Genomic DNA, 16,085 nt, shown 5'->3' on the forward strand with positions numbered 1-16,085 from the left:
ATTAGAGATGATCACATCTTTTGAAATACAAATTCCACAGCTTCATTACGTTTTCCCCCAAAATTTGATTTATGAGGTAATACATTTGCTGTAAATATCAATACTGTAAAGGCTCCAATTGCCTAGAAAACAGCACTCTGAGGTCTCCTAAAAATGTATTAATCCCTTTTTGAGCTCTTCAACGGAAGCCCAAAATTAGAACAAAGGGGTATTAAACTGCTCTGCTTGTTTGTATGTGTATCAAGGGTAAAAACAATATTGCTTAGTTAAAGTACTGTTACAGAAGTGCATCACAGTTCAATCGATTCACAGTCACACCAACTCTGCAGGTCCAGCACCTCTCTATTACTTGAATCTGTGTATTATTATTATTCACAGACTGAGACTACCACTCCCATTTCTCTGTTTTTCTGTGCTGCTACAGTACATCACAATAAGATTCAGGCCTTTTTATCCCCTATCTGTAATGATGGACTGTGCGCTCTGAACTCCTATCCCTAGACTTTAACATCTTTGCCACTGATTTCCCTGCACTCATATTTTATTGTCCTTGTGATAGTTCTGATTGACTGCGCTAGACCACATGATGTAATAGCTTCAACCATTATGCGGAAGCCTGCATGGCCACGCCTGGCAGCATGAGACTACTCTCGGGCTGATGCTATCTTATAATTTTTTTTTGATCAGTGAAGATTGCAACGTATTTTATCTGACATCCAACCCCAACACTTGCAACCCTATACTGACCTTTGAAATATAATTATCTCTTGTGAAATTAGGGATTTTTTAGATTTTCGCCCAAAGACTATTGGATGGCATGCCTCTGTGTGCTAGATTACAGCTGTTTTCATAGTGCTGGTTTATATGGCATGTTGTCCCTACTCAGTCTTATGAAAACATACTTTACGTACTTACAGATGTTTTAGGAATATGTTCATCAAATCATGGATAAAAGCACATAAGGCTATGATTTGGTGAACATTTTGTGCTGTGTCTTTATGGTTTAATGATTCCTATATTCAGAGATATACACCAGAAAATTAGGCACATAAGAGCACATGTTCACTCTGTCAGCACCATTGTAGTCTATGGCCCCGTTAGCACATACGCTCAAATCCTTTTGTTTATGAGAAGTTTTCTAAAACTTGCAGAAAGAGGCTCCGACGAGACATCTGCATCCTCGCAATTTACAGCTAAAAACACAAATAATATAGTTTGATACTTGTACGTAGAATATTATGGCCTTATAATGACCTGAGACTTAATTCATAGTCTATGAACTCTATGCCCTGGCATAACCAAATTAACATCATGCTTAGTACTTCCTCTGGAAAACAACTCATCTAGCGGAAAATTCACCACAAAATTAGATGAATCAAAAGAGCAGTGATGGGGAAAGTCAAAATGTTATTGTCTAAAACAGGGACACACAACATTTTTTTGGCCCAAGGGCCACATTGACGTACTGAACTGATCCCAAGAGATGCAATTTTTTTTTTTAAATGGGTAGCTACATCAATACATGGGGGCATTTTATAGCCTGTAAGTCTCTTTACACTGGCATGTCAGGCATGGAAATCTCTACAAGGAGAGACGTTATTCCTTACACCCCTTCTTTTAAATTCCAAAACTGATCCAAAGCATTTGATGAATTACCCCTTATTGAGCATCCCTGTTACAGGAAAGACCTACAGAGTGACTGAGTGGCTCACTGCTGGCAACCGTCCATCTGGCAATTGCCAGAACTGCCAGATGGCCAGTCCGTCCTTGAATACAGATGGTTTACCAGTGATAAGCCCATGCAGATAAACAGGCTTATGTTGGCATTATATATCAATGGTATAGACCTTTGTATGTTAAAAATATTGTAATCTTAGGCCATTGTAACTTGAGGACCACTTTATTGTAGTGTATGGCTATTTAAACTGTGCGAATTACAGAATGTGCTAAAACATTGTGCATTTTATGAGGCACCAATGGAAAATGAAAATTCCTGAAGCCTTATAGGATATTAAAAAAATGCAGCTTGGGCAAATGATTCCACTAAGCATAGAATATAAAAGAACTGCTGTTTATGCAGTTTCTAAATATAATCATTAACTTGGGCTATGGGGAAGCTTCACTATAATGAATCTTGTTACCTGTTTACAAATTTGTTCCTTAGTCATTGGCAATTACTATGCCGGGTCAGACACATATGTTTTTGGCAATAGTTAATTTCTACAGAACAACAATATTTTTTTGGCAGTAATCTGTCATTCCCTCACAAAAATATTTTGTCAGTAGAATGTAAAATGACCTCTCCAAGTCACAGAAATTAGGAAAGATGGGATTGCCATGACAACCAACAATCATAGTAAACTAGAAATGAAAATGCCGGGCAGTCTGAGCGAAGAAATAACAGACAGAAGAAATTGTTGATGAAACGCGCAGTCACTCTTTGGCTCTGCTTTCCAGATTGGATAATTGTTTCTTAAAACTTGCTTAATCTTTTTTTTAATAACGGCTTCTAAAAAACTGACTTACTAAATGATGGAACATCCCTTTACACATCAGGTTGGAATATTTTCTCTCATAGAACAACATGTTTTGTTTTCTAAAAAAATAGAAAGTAATGTAGATTATTTCGGGTGCAAAGGGTAGCAGTCATCTCAAGAATATAGGGGACGATTCTTAAAAGCCAATTTCTTGCAAAAAAAAAAAAGCTGAAAAGTTTCAACTTTTTTGTGCAATGCAAGGTTGAGCAAAAAAAATGACTTCTGCTGTTTTCACGCCATTCTTGACCCAGCTCCGACAAACTGGGTAGAGCTGTGGTGGGACCACGGTGTGAAGGGGGATGGTGAGACCTGCGCAACAAATTCATAATGAGCGGTGACATTTCTAAAGCCACAAATATTGAGTTAGATGTGAGGAGAGAGGCCCATAGTGCCGCACACCACTACATAGCTCGCCTGATTCAAGCCTCTTATTTAATCAGAAGCATCCACTGCAACACACCTTCATCAAGACTGGTGAAAGAATCACCGGTTTTGATGAATTGCCCCCTTGGATACTTACTGGGCCCAGAGACCATTCTGCCACTTAACATCACACTAGTATTATAAGTATATGTAAGTATATACAAGTATATGTACAGTGGGGAAAATAAGTATTTGATCCCTTGCTGATTTTGTAAGTTTGCCCACTGACAAAGACATGAACAGTCTATAATTTTAAGGGTAGGTTAATTTTAACATTGAGAGATAGAAAATCAAAAATAAAATCCAGAAAATCACATTGTATAAATTTATTTGCATTTTGCATTGAGAAATAAGTATTTGATTCCCTACCAACCATTAAGAGTTCTGGCTCCTACAGACCAATTAGACACTTCTAATCAACTTGTTACCTGCATTAAAGACCGCTGTCTTACATAGTCACCTTTATAAAAGACTCCTGTCCGCAGACTCAATTAATCAGTCAGAGTATAACCTCTACAATATGGGCAAGACAAAAGAGCTTTCTAAGGATGTCAGGGACAAGATCAAAGGCCTGCACAAAGCTGGAATAGGCTAGAAAACCATAAGTAAGACACTGGGTGAGAAGGAGACAACTGTTGGTGCAATAGTAAGAAAATGGAAGAAATACAAAATGACTGTCAATCAACATTGATCTGGGGCACCATGCAAAAACTCACTTTGTGGAGGATCCTTGATCATGAGGAAGGTGAGAGATCAGCCTAAAACTACACGGGGAGAACTTGTTAATGAGCTCAAGGCAGCTGGGACCACAGTCACCAAGAAAACCATTGGTAACACATTACGCCGTAAAGGTTTAAAATCCTGCAGTGCCCACAAGGTCCCCCTGCTCAAGGAGGCACATGTGCAGGCCTGTCTGAAGTTTGCCAATAAACACCTGGATGATTCTGTGAGTGATTGGGAGAAGGTGCTGTGGTCAGATGAGACAAAAATTGAGATCTTTGGCATTAACTCAAATTGCCGTTTTTTGAGGAAGAGAAATGCTTCCTATAATCCAAAGAACAACATCCTCACTGTTAAGCATGGAGGTGGAAACATTATATTTTGGGGGAGTTTCTCTGCTAAGGGCACAGGACTACTTCACTGCATCAATGGGAGAATGGATGGAGCCATGTATCATAAAATCCTGAGTGATAACCTCCTTCTCTCCACCAGGATGTTAAAAATGGGTTGTGGCTGGATCTTCCATCAAGACAATGACCAAAAACATACAGCCAAGGCAACAAGGGAGTGGCTCAAAAAGAAGCACATTAAGGTCATGGAGTACCTTAGCCAGTCTCCAGACCTCAATCCCATAGAAAACTTATGGAGGGAGTTGAAGCTCTGAGTTGCCAAGTGACAGCCTCAAAATCTTAATGATTTAGAGATAATCTGCAAAGAGGAGTGGACCAAAATTCCTCCTGACAAGTGCTCAAACTGCTGTGCTTGCCAATAAGGGGTTGGCAGGGGATCAAATACTTATTTCTCACTGCATAATGCAAATAAATTTATATAATTTATACAATGTGTTTTTCTGGATTATATTTTTGATACTCTATCTCTCAATGTTGAAATTAACCTACCCTTAAAATTATAAACTATTCATGTCTTTGTCAGTGGGCAAACTTACAAAATCAGATCAAATACTTATTTCCCTCACTGTACGTATATATGCAAGTGGTTGTCCCTGTTACAGATTTTGCTTTGACGCCATGGAGCTTCAAATTACAGCACACCTCCGACCGATAGGACAAAGCACGAGGGACAAAGAACAAGCCGAGTGTACTCTTAGGGTGCAGTCAGACATCCATATTACTCACGCCAGCGTCACATCGCAATCCCCTGTTGGTTCTTCTGACCTGAGCGTGATAGCATGTGTTTTTAATACAGCCGTCTGACTGAGCCCTTAGTTATATAAAGAGAATATGATAGGTATGTTCTGGCTTTTGACTACACAGTGGCATATCATGAAGGAGCTACAATAACAGTTGCCCCTGTTGCCAAATTATATGGGGGCACAACATTTTGAGCTCCTTTTTCTTCCCCCAATCATGTCCACTCCACATATGCTAACTTTTGCCTCTCCTCTCACTTTTTTGTGAGAGTAGAGACTGAGATATACTAGAAGTGCTTTCTGAAATGTATTAAAGTCTCCTTTGGTAAAAAAAATAAATAAAAATAAAATAAGACAACAATATAATACATTTTAAATGTCTTCACACTTTTTTATTAACCCTTACCAGTGCTAAGGTTAGGTCTTGGTTAGGGCTAGAGCTGAGCAATAAATTAGTTACATAAAAAACACAAAAAAGTAATAAAAAGGAAAGTAAAAAAATATGAGTGGAACAGGTTGCCATGAGAGGTGGTGATTTCTCCATCAATGGAAGTCTTCAAACAGAGGCTGGACAGACATCTGTCTGGGATGGTTTAGTGAATCTTGCATTGAGCAGGGGTTGGACATGATGACCCTGGAGGTCCCTTCCAACTCTGACATTCTATGATTCTATGTCAAACACTCACCACCATTCCACCATGCAGGAAAAACAAGTTCCACGTAAATAAAGTCAAGTTAAGCTTATGTTCTGTCCAGATGCAACCGCAGTTAGCATATAGCTCCAATTTCTACCATGGGTTTAATTGCTGATGTAGATGCTTTTATATAGAAAGAGGGATTTTCAGTTTTAAAGCAATGATAAATCTGTATTTCTGGATTTACTCACCTTGATGTTAAACCAATCTTTATTGAAAATAATAGCCATAAAAGAAATCTTAAAATAGACCAGCCTGAATCATTACTACGCAGTCGACTTTGAAGTGAGCAGTGGGGATAAATAGCTCTTTTATTATGTAAGGTTCCTCTGGTTCCTTTCTGCTGTGCGGGTTCTCTCCCTTGAGCTGGAAATGGCATTAGAGGTAGATCTATTATGACAATATATTCCACAGAATTACACTAAATAAAAAAAGAAATGCTGTATACATAGGCCAATATCTCAGTTTTTTTCAGTTTCAAGCCAGTCAAGTGTATCCAAATTAATTCCTCTACTGATGGAGAGTTCAGAGGCGCACGGGTATAAGGATGTTGAAACATAGATTTTTTTTGTCTTGTGGCTGCTTAGAAACAATAGGAAGGCTCTACCTTAAGACTGCAATCAGATGAAGACATGCTGATGTCCATGAGGATGCCTGGTTTATTTTAATTCTGTCTATTCTTTCGAAAATTAAAGGAGTTAAGGGGGAGTTGCTGCAAACATAAGTAATAATTCTGTAATGGACACATTGAAAATATTGTTTTATAAATGTTAATATTTAGAAATAGTGCTTAGTTTTTTTTCCTCAAGTGAGACTTTCAAAAGCAATTCACATGTTATAGCATAGCAAAACATTTTTTTTTTTACTTTCATTTAATTATTGACCATTCTTTGCACAGTTAAGAATCTTTGTAATGTACTCCACTACCTTGTCTTGTTTCTTTGTCTCTAAAGCTCCATTCTGAAAGGGCTGTTTTAGCTGCCTTGTTCATGCACTTAGAACAGCTGTTTTGATGCACGTTTCTCGTAGTAAATATCCACATTCGAATGTGACCTTCTGTTCTCTCCTTTCCCATGCTCAGACTCCATTTACAAACTTTTTCCCCATCTGAGGGCAGGACAGAGGGGAGCAGAGAAGCTCACATTCTAGTATGAATATATAACCTACGTATATGGATCCATTAAGCAAAAAATGGATCGGTTACAAATGAAAGAAAAAGGGATGGCTAATTAACGGATCCATTTTCCATAGACTTCAAAGTTGAAAATAAAAAAATGGATCCAGCAGAGATCAGTTATTTTAGCACAGACTTAAAAGTTGCGTCTTCACAACTTTTTCGCAATCGAATTGCTGCAGGATTCGTTCTAACTGATCACTTCTGGGCATGTGAACAGAGCCTAACCCGAGTCATGTTTTAAATGTCTTTCAAAGGATCTTTAAAGGCTAGTTAATATACGGTAGGTGGCACTGATAAGACATTTTCTTTACTCCTGGAGAGCCTACATGCATTTTTTACTATTAAATTACCAAAATGGCAATAATACCACAGCAGGCATAGCTCATAGAATACATAGATTTGCTTTTTTGATGCACAGACAAGCAAGGATGCAACAAGTTTCTGACATTTTAAACAACCAGAGAATAAAGGATCGCAATGTGCTGTTCGCCATGCGTTGTTCTTTTCTTCTTATGTAATGGCATATGACAATACACAGGAAGGGGAGTTGTTGAATCCCCGAGCGCCTCCTGTCTTGTGTACTGTCATATGACATAGAAATGCAATAAAGAAATACAAAACGCATGGAGAGCCCCACTTTACAATCTCCTATTATATGGCTATTTGGATTGCTATGAACCAAAGACATAGAACAACACGAGAGCATTTATTTCATGCATTCCTCCAACCAACGCAGACGTTTTGCACCTTTGTATGAAATAGTTATGGCTTGTTCTCTTGCTTTTTTTTTTGCATAAGGATTTCTGACATTTTACTCTAGCATACTCTGGACTAAAATTGGCTTCTAAAATGGTGATCCTAGTACATATTTCACATAGAATGCAGTATTTGTAGCAATCTGTGTGAAACTATATCTTGACTGAAGTGACATGTTGACATTCTGCACCAGTCTGGATCCTAATTCCATAAGAATACAGTAATTGGGATCTGTCAACTGCTTTGTTTTTTTTTACTTGTGTGAAAAAGAGAGAAAAATAAAAGAATAGATAGGATGCTATTGTGAAAAATACTATACTGCGCTTTTCATCAAGCATGAGCACCTAAATTAGCTAATGTACAGTTTATATAAGGGACACTGGTATAGATCAGTGCTGTATTACCACTGCTATAGCATAATTTTCAGTATAACCACATTTGTGAATTATACAACTGATGCACTTTAAAGAGAATCTGTCAGCAGTTTTTTGCTATGTAAACTGACAGCAACATGATGTAGGGACAGAGACGCTGATTCCAATGATGCACACAGCAGGGACATATTTATAAGATTATCTCAGCACAGGAACTTTTTTAAAAACACATCCAGTTGTGGAAATTATTATTATTCCAATATCTATTACCGTATATAATCAAGTATAAGCTGAGATTTTCAGCCCATTTTTTTAGGCTGAAAGTGCCCCGGGTCGGAGGGGGAGGGGGAACGGTAGGAGTTGGCGGCTGTCACATCATACTCACCCCCACCTGACGCATCTCTGCACGTCCCTGATTCTCAGATGGTCTCTGGCGCCGGCAGCTCTTCCTGTGTTCAGCAGTCACGTGGTACCACTCATTAAAGTAATGAATATGCACGCAACTCGACTCCCATAGGCGTGGAGCGGATATTCATTACTTTAATGAGCGGTACCATGTGACCGCTCAGCACAGGAAGGAGCTGCTGCCCCGGGACAACGGAGAAGCAGGAAATTGCAGAGACTGCACCAGGAAGGTGAGTATGATGGGGGAGGGTGAGCCATGCGATATTCACCTGTCCCTGTTCCAAGGCTCTGTCTTCCACATCCTCTGGCTGTGACGTTTAGGTCAGAGGGCACGATGATGTGGTTAGTGCGCGCCCTCTGCCTGAACTGTCACTGCAGAGAGACGGAAGACACAGCGGCACACGGCGGTGGAACAGGGACAGGTGAATATCGCAAGTGACGGTGGCCTGAGCCAGTGGCAACACCAGCACCTGGCCCCCATAGCGCGCCAGTGTCCCCCCTGCCTGCTCAGGACACCGGCACCTGGCCCCCAGAGACGAGAGGTGAGTATGTCATTTTTTTTTATTGCAGCAGCAGCAGCAGCATATGGGGCATATTATATTCTATGGAGCATATTATGGGGCCATTAACCTTTATGGAGCAGCATATGGGGCATATTATGCTATGGAGCATCTTATGGGGCCATCAACCTTTATGGAGCATTATATGGGATATATTATTCTATGGAGAATCTTTTGGGGCCATCAACCTTTATGGAGCATTATATGGGGCATATTATTCTATGGAGCATCTTATGGGGCCATCATTAACCTTTGTGCAGCATTATATGGGGAATATTTTTTGTATGGAGCATCTTATGGGGCTCATCATGAACTGTATGGAGCATTATATGGGGCTCCTGATTCAATATGGCTATTCAAAAACACAACCTACTGATGTCTCCATTAATTTTACTTTTATTGGTATCTATCTTTATTTTTGAAATTTACCAGTAGCTGCTGCATTTCCCACCCTAGGCTTATACTCGAGTCAATAAGTTTTCCCAGTTTTTTGTGGCAAAATTAGGGGCCTCGGCTTATACTGGGGTCAGCTTATACTCGAGTATATACGGTAATTAAAATCTAATTTGCTTGAGGGACAACCCCTTTAAATAGTGAGACACAGAGAGCCTGACTTCAGCCTCTCATTCTTAAAGGGCCAGAGCTATTGTCACTAAATTAACAAACACTTGAAGTTTATATATATATATATATATATATATATATATATATATATATATATATATATATATACATACATATATATATATATATATATATATACATATATATATATATATATATATATACATATATATATACATACATATATATATATATATATATATATATATATATATATATATATATATATATATATATATATATATATATATATATATATACAGCTCTGGCAAAAATTGAGAGACCACAAACCAATGTTTGTCTGATTTTTCCCTTTATAGGTATATTTTTGAGTAAAATGTAAATTGTTCTCTTATTCCATAAACTTCTGACAACATGTCTCCGAATTTCCAAGCAATACATTTTTTATTTTTTTTCTGAAAAGGAGAAATGGTAAAAAAAAACCACAGTGCATTCAGACCTCAAATAATGCAAAAAATAACAAATTCATAATCATTTAGAAACAACAATACTAATGTTTTAACTCAGGAAGAGTTCAGAAATCAATATTTTGTGGAATAGCCATGATTTTTCATCACAGCTTTCATGCGTCTTGGCATGCTTTCCACCAGTCTTTCACACTGCTTCTGGCGCAAAAATTTAAGTAGTCCTTCTTTGTTTGATGGCTTGTGACTATCCATCATCCTCTTGATTACATTCCAGAGGTTTTCAATGGGGATCAGGTCTGGAGATTGGGCTGTCCATGACAGGGTTTTGATGTAACATAGTAACATAGTTATTAAGGTTGAAGGAAGACTTTAAGTCCATCTAGTTCAACCCATAGTCTAACCTAACATGCCCTAACATGTTGATCCAGAGGAAGGCAAAAAAAAACCCATGTGGCAAAGAGTAAGCTCCACATTGGGGAAAAAATTCCTTCCCGACTCCACATACGGCAATCAGACTAGTTCCCTGGATCAACGCCCTATCAAGAAATCTAGTATATATAACCTGTAACATTATACTTTTCAAGAAAGGCATCCAGTCCCCTCTTAAATTTTAGTAATGAATCACTCATTACAACATCATACGGCAGAGAGTTCCATAGTCTCACTGCTCTTACAGTAAAGAATCCGCGTCTGTTATTATGCTTAAACCTTCTTTCCTCCTGATGTAGAGGATGCCCCCTTGTCCCTGCCTCAGGTCTATGATTAAAAAGATCATCAGAAAGGTCTTTGTACTGTCCCCTCATATATTTATACATTAAAAGAAGATCACCCCTTTGCCTTCGTTTTTCCAAACTAAATAGTCCCAAGTGTAATAATCTATCTTGGTATTGCAGACCCCCCAGACCTCTAATAACCTTGGTCGCTCTTCTCTGCACCCGCTCTAGTTCAGCTATGTCTTTCTTATAACCCGGACACCAGAACTGTACACAGTATTCTAAGTGTGGTCGCACTAGTGACTTGTATAGAGGCAAAATTATGTTCTCCTCATGAGCATCTATGCCTCTTTTAATGCATCCCATAATTGTATTTGCCTTTGTAGCAGCTGCCTGACACTGGCCACTAAATGTGAGTTTGTTATCCACCCATACACCCAGGTCTTTTTCATTGACGGTTTTGCCCAGAGTTTTAGAATTAAGCACATAGTTATACATCTTATTACTTCTACCCAAGTGCATGACCCTTACATTTATCCCCATTAAAGCTCATTTGCCATCTATCAGCCCAAGCATCTAGTTTGCATAAATCATCCTGTAATATAAAATTGTCCTCCTCTGTATTTATTACCCTGCAGAGTTTAGTGTCATCTGCAAATATTGAAATTCTGCTCTGTATGCCCCCTACAAGGTCATTAATAAATAAGTTAAAAAGAAGAGGGCCCAATACTGACCCCTGTGGTACCCCACTGCTAACCGCGACCCAGTCCGAGTGTGCTCCATTAATAACCACCCTTTGTTTCCTATCCCTGAGCCATAACTCTTAACCCACTTACACATATTTTCCCCTATCCCCATTATTCTCATTTTATGTATCAACCTTTTGTGTGGCACCGTATCAAAAGCTTTTGAAAAGGCCATATACACTATGTCCACTGGGTTCCCTTGGTCCAGTCTGGAACTTACCTCCTCATAGAAATTGATCAGATTAGTCTGACAGGAACGGTCCCTAGTAAACCCGTGCTGATACTGGGTCTTGAGGTTATTCCTCTTCAGATACTCTAGTATAGCATCCCTTAGAATGCCCTCCAGGATTTTACCCACAGTAGAGGTTAAGCTTACTGGCCTATAATTTGCAAGTTCAGTTTTTGTCCCCTTTTTGAATATTGGCACCACATTTGCTATACGCCAGCCCTGTGGTACAGGTGTTTTCAAGGGGTCCTTCTATCTGCAGCTCCAGGGGACCGCCATGGGGGCGGCCTTTGCGCCCACCTATGCCGGTCTCTTCCTGGGGCTGTGGGAGAAGGACCTTCCCCTGTGAGATGAACAGGGATCGATTGATCGTGTCCCGTTGTGGACACGCTATATCGATGATGTCTTCATCTGGCAGGGCACATCCGTCGACCTTGCGCAGTTTATGTCTCTCCTGAACGGTAACGATCTGAACATTCATTTAACGTTTACATCTAGTATTGACTCCATTGATTTCTTAGATGTCACGATAAAGAGGGACAGTAGAGGTGCTTTAAATACGGATATATTCCGCAAAAAAACATCTACTAACACCCTACTGCATGCTACCTCTGGACATCCAAGACACATGGTACAATCCATTCCTGTGGGGCAATTTCTCCGTCTGAGACGAATCTGCTCCAATATGGGGGATTTTGAAAAACGGGCGGAGGAACTCTCTCTAAGATTTAGGGAACGTGGTTATAGTGGAAGAACCATAAAAAGAACCTACTTGAGAGCCAAACATACCCCGAGGGATAATTTGGTTTATGGCCCCCCTAGAAGACCCTCTATGGGTGTCAGTGAGACAACTAGATTTATTACTACCTTCAGCCTTCAATCTGACCAAGTATGCCAGACACTGGCGAAAGCATGGCCTATTCTAAAGGTCGACCCGATCATTGGGAAATTTCTCCCCGCTCGACCTTTATTGACATTTAGACGTGCGAGAAACCTCCGGGATTGTCTGGTGAAGAGTCACCATGTGAGCCAGCATCCCCCAACCTTTTTGGAGAGATTTACTCCCAGGTTTGGATGTCGTCCGTGTGGCCGCTGTGTCGCCTGTCCCAATGTGGATACTTGTGATACATTCATTGATTCAAGGGGTACCAGGACATACTCTATTAAATCACATATTACGTGTCTTACACGATATGTGATCTACTATGCCACCTGCCCTTGCGGACTTATCTATGTGGGATTGACTACCCGTCATCTGAAGGTCCGCATTAGGGAGCATGTCCTGGGGATACAGGCGGCCGGCGGCCATATTGATGCATCCAAACTTGAAACACTACCCAGGCACTTTAGGGAGTTTCACGGTTGCAATGCATCACTCCTCAGAGTTAGGGGCATTGATACCCTAAAAATTAACATTAGGGGTGGTCAACTCTCGAAAAGGTTGGGGAAGCTTGAGACGCAGTGGATCTGGCGTCTCCGGACTCTCTACCCGGAGGGTCTAAATGAAAATATTTTGTTTGCCCCATTTTTGTAGTCCGCTGGTTGTTGTTGCTAGATTGCTCTGCAAACCCCCGCATGTTCTTTGCTTTTATTTGTTTTTAACGGTGTATTTTTATTTTTTATTTTCAGTATTGATGTGTTGGCACGTAAAGGATGATTAGTCGGTTATTTCCTTGGCAACACCTCTATCTTTTCTCTGGACTATGTATATTGCCTTCGATGGAGAAACTAGTTGGCAGCATGTGACTGGAATGTCCGAAGAAATCTATTTGGAGTTTAACTATCCCCATTTATGTATATATATATACAGGGGTCGAATACCATTGACTCTGGCCACTATGCTGTCTGCCATCTGCAATTGACTCTTTAAATGTGTTCATTTGGGGTGAATTTTCTCATGTCCTGTGAAATATGTTTTTTTTTTTGCTAACCGATATATCTAATGGGATGTCTATTTACATTGTTTTTTTCACTCGTTCATGTATATATGCATATATGTATATGTTTATTTAGGTGTGTGGGTAATTCTTTTAGTGTTTCCATTTATTCTTTCGGGGATGGGAGATATATATGTGCTTATTCATATGTGCACTCATATCTGAACGGGCACATGTTCCTGTGTAATGGTGTCTGTTCATTGATTGTGTTTTTATGGTTAGATTGTATTATTTCATTATTTGGTTACATCTGCGCTGTAAGTTTAATCAATATATTTGCATATCGTCCGCCTGTATGCGCTGGACTGCATGGATGTGATTATTTACCCTTCCTGTGTCCTGTATAGCTGCACTGACATACTTGTGCTATTGGACCACACCAATATGGCGGCACAGGTGATTTGATCACTGGCCTCCAATACAATGGCCGCTTGACGCGATATGCGCATGCGCACTGATTTTGCCTTCACATACCATCCCGGAACTACTTCCTTTGCCTCCTCTGCTTCCTGCATCATGGCGCTGTCATTTTGGAGACACATGGGGCCCGTGTGTTCTCCATATGCGGCGCCCAGGTGCAGCATTAGCGGATTAAGGGGGCACTTCATGCCATTGGGCAATCCTTAATTGTAGTCCCACCACTTTGTGCCTTCCCATCTCTATATATACTGAACCCAGCACTACACCGGTGTACCCCTTGAAAAAGGCAGGAGCCGAAACGCGCGTCGGGGGGGACAGGGGTGAGGTGCCGGTCCACAATTTTCACATCTACAACTTATTGGTATGTATGTACTTTTATTACTATGTCAGGTTTTTTAGGTATTCCCTTGTATTGTTTCTGATGTTATATAAATCAAGCCTGCTGCAAACTGTGATTAATATGTGGACCTCTGTATTTGTTAGCACCTGCCCCCTGCCCATATTTGGTGCATGCTGAGGGTGGCACGGGGATTGTTTCCTTTCCTCATTTTTATCTGGTTCTATTACTAATAAAGTTTTTGTATATTTATATATTTGGACTATTTGCTGCTTTTTTTCTCTGGTTGTGTTCGTGTATTATATTGCAGTCGGTCCATTACGGTCCTAATACCTTGGTCCCGTATTTAATGAATATGAATTGACCATACGTTGGGTAAATCACTATGGTGGTGACCTTATATGTTTCCACAATTCTGCTTTGTTTAACCCTGTGGTACAGACCCTGTTATTATGGACTCTTTATAGATTAAAAATAATGGTCTATCAATGACTGTACTTAATTCCTGCAGTACTTGGGGGTGTATCGCATCCGGGCCCGGAGATTTGTCAATTTTAGTGATTTTTAGACGCCGCCGTACTTCTTGCTGGGTTAAGCAGGTGACATTTAATGGGGAATTTTTGTTATCACTGATCATATTGTCTGCCATGGGATTTTCTTTTGTAAATACTGAAGAAAAAAAGTCATTTAGCATATTGGCTTTTTCCTCATCCTCATCCACCATTTCACCCAGACTATTTTTAAGGGGGCCAACACTATCATTTTTTAATTTCTTACTATTTACGTAGTTAAAGAATATTTTGGGATTATTTTTACTCTATCTGGCAATGAGTCTCTCTGTCTCAATCTTTGCTGCCTTGATTTGCTTTTTACAGAATTTATTTAATTTTCTGTATTTATTTAATGCCTCATCACTACCTACTTTAACCCCTTCACCCCCAAGGGTGTTTTGCACGTTAATGACCGGGCCAATTTTTACAATTCTGACCACTGTCCCTTTATGAGGTTATAACTCTGGAACGCTTCAACGGATCTTGGCGATTCTGACATTGTTTTCTCGTGACATATTGTACTTCATGATAGTGGTAAAATTTATTCGATATAACTTGCGTTTATTTGTGAAAAAAAACAAATATTTGGCGAAAATTTTGAAAATTTCGCAATTTTCCAACTTTGAATTTTTATGCCCTTAAATCACAGATATATGTCATGCAAAATACTTAATAAGTAAAATTTCCCACATGTCTACTTTACATCAGCACAATTTTGGAACCAAAATTTTTTTTTGTGACGGAGTTATAAGGGTTAAAAGTTGACCAGCAATTTCTCATTTTTACAACACCATTTTTTTTTAGGGACCACATCTCATTTGAAGTCATTTTGAGGGGTCTATATGATAGAAAATACCCAAGTGTGACACCGTTCTAAAAACTGAACCCCTCAAGGTACTCAAAACCACTTTCAAGAAGTTCATTAACCCTTCAGGTGTTTAACAGGAATTTTTGGAATGTTTAAATAAAAATAAACATTTAACTTTTTTTCACACAAAATTTATTTCAGCTCCAATTTGTTTTATTTTACCAAGGGTAACAGGAGAAAATAGACCCCAAAATTTGTTGTACAATTTGTCCTGAGTACGCTGATACCCCATATGTGGGAGTAAACCACTGTTTGGGCGCATGGCAGAGCTCGGAAGGAAAGGAGCGCCATTTGACTTTTCAATGCAAAATTGACTGGAATTGAGATGGGACACCATGTTGCATTTGGAGAGCCCCTGATGTGCCTAAACATTGAAACCCCCAACAAGTGACACCATTTTGGAAAGTAGACCCCCTAAGGATCTTATCTAGATGTGTG

The 16,085-nt window shown here is 39.5% G+C and overlaps 1 protein-coding gene across 1 annotated transcript in view; it reads right to left on the reverse strand.

The window, feature by feature from the left end:
• TRPC5 (transient receptor potential cation channel subfamily C member 5) overlaps window positions 1–16,085 on the reverse strand; it is a 519,478-nt gene that overhangs the window by 237,914 nt on the left and 265,479 nt on the right. The window lies entirely within an intron of this gene.

The sequence above is a fragment of the Ranitomeya variabilis genome, chromosome 2, assembly GCF_051348905.1.
Source record: "Ranitomeya variabilis isolate aRanVar5 chromosome 2, aRanVar5.hap1, whole genome shotgun sequence".
NCBI classification, from domain to species: domain Eukaryota; kingdom Metazoa; phylum Chordata; class Amphibia; order Anura; family Dendrobatidae; genus Ranitomeya; species Ranitomeya variabilis.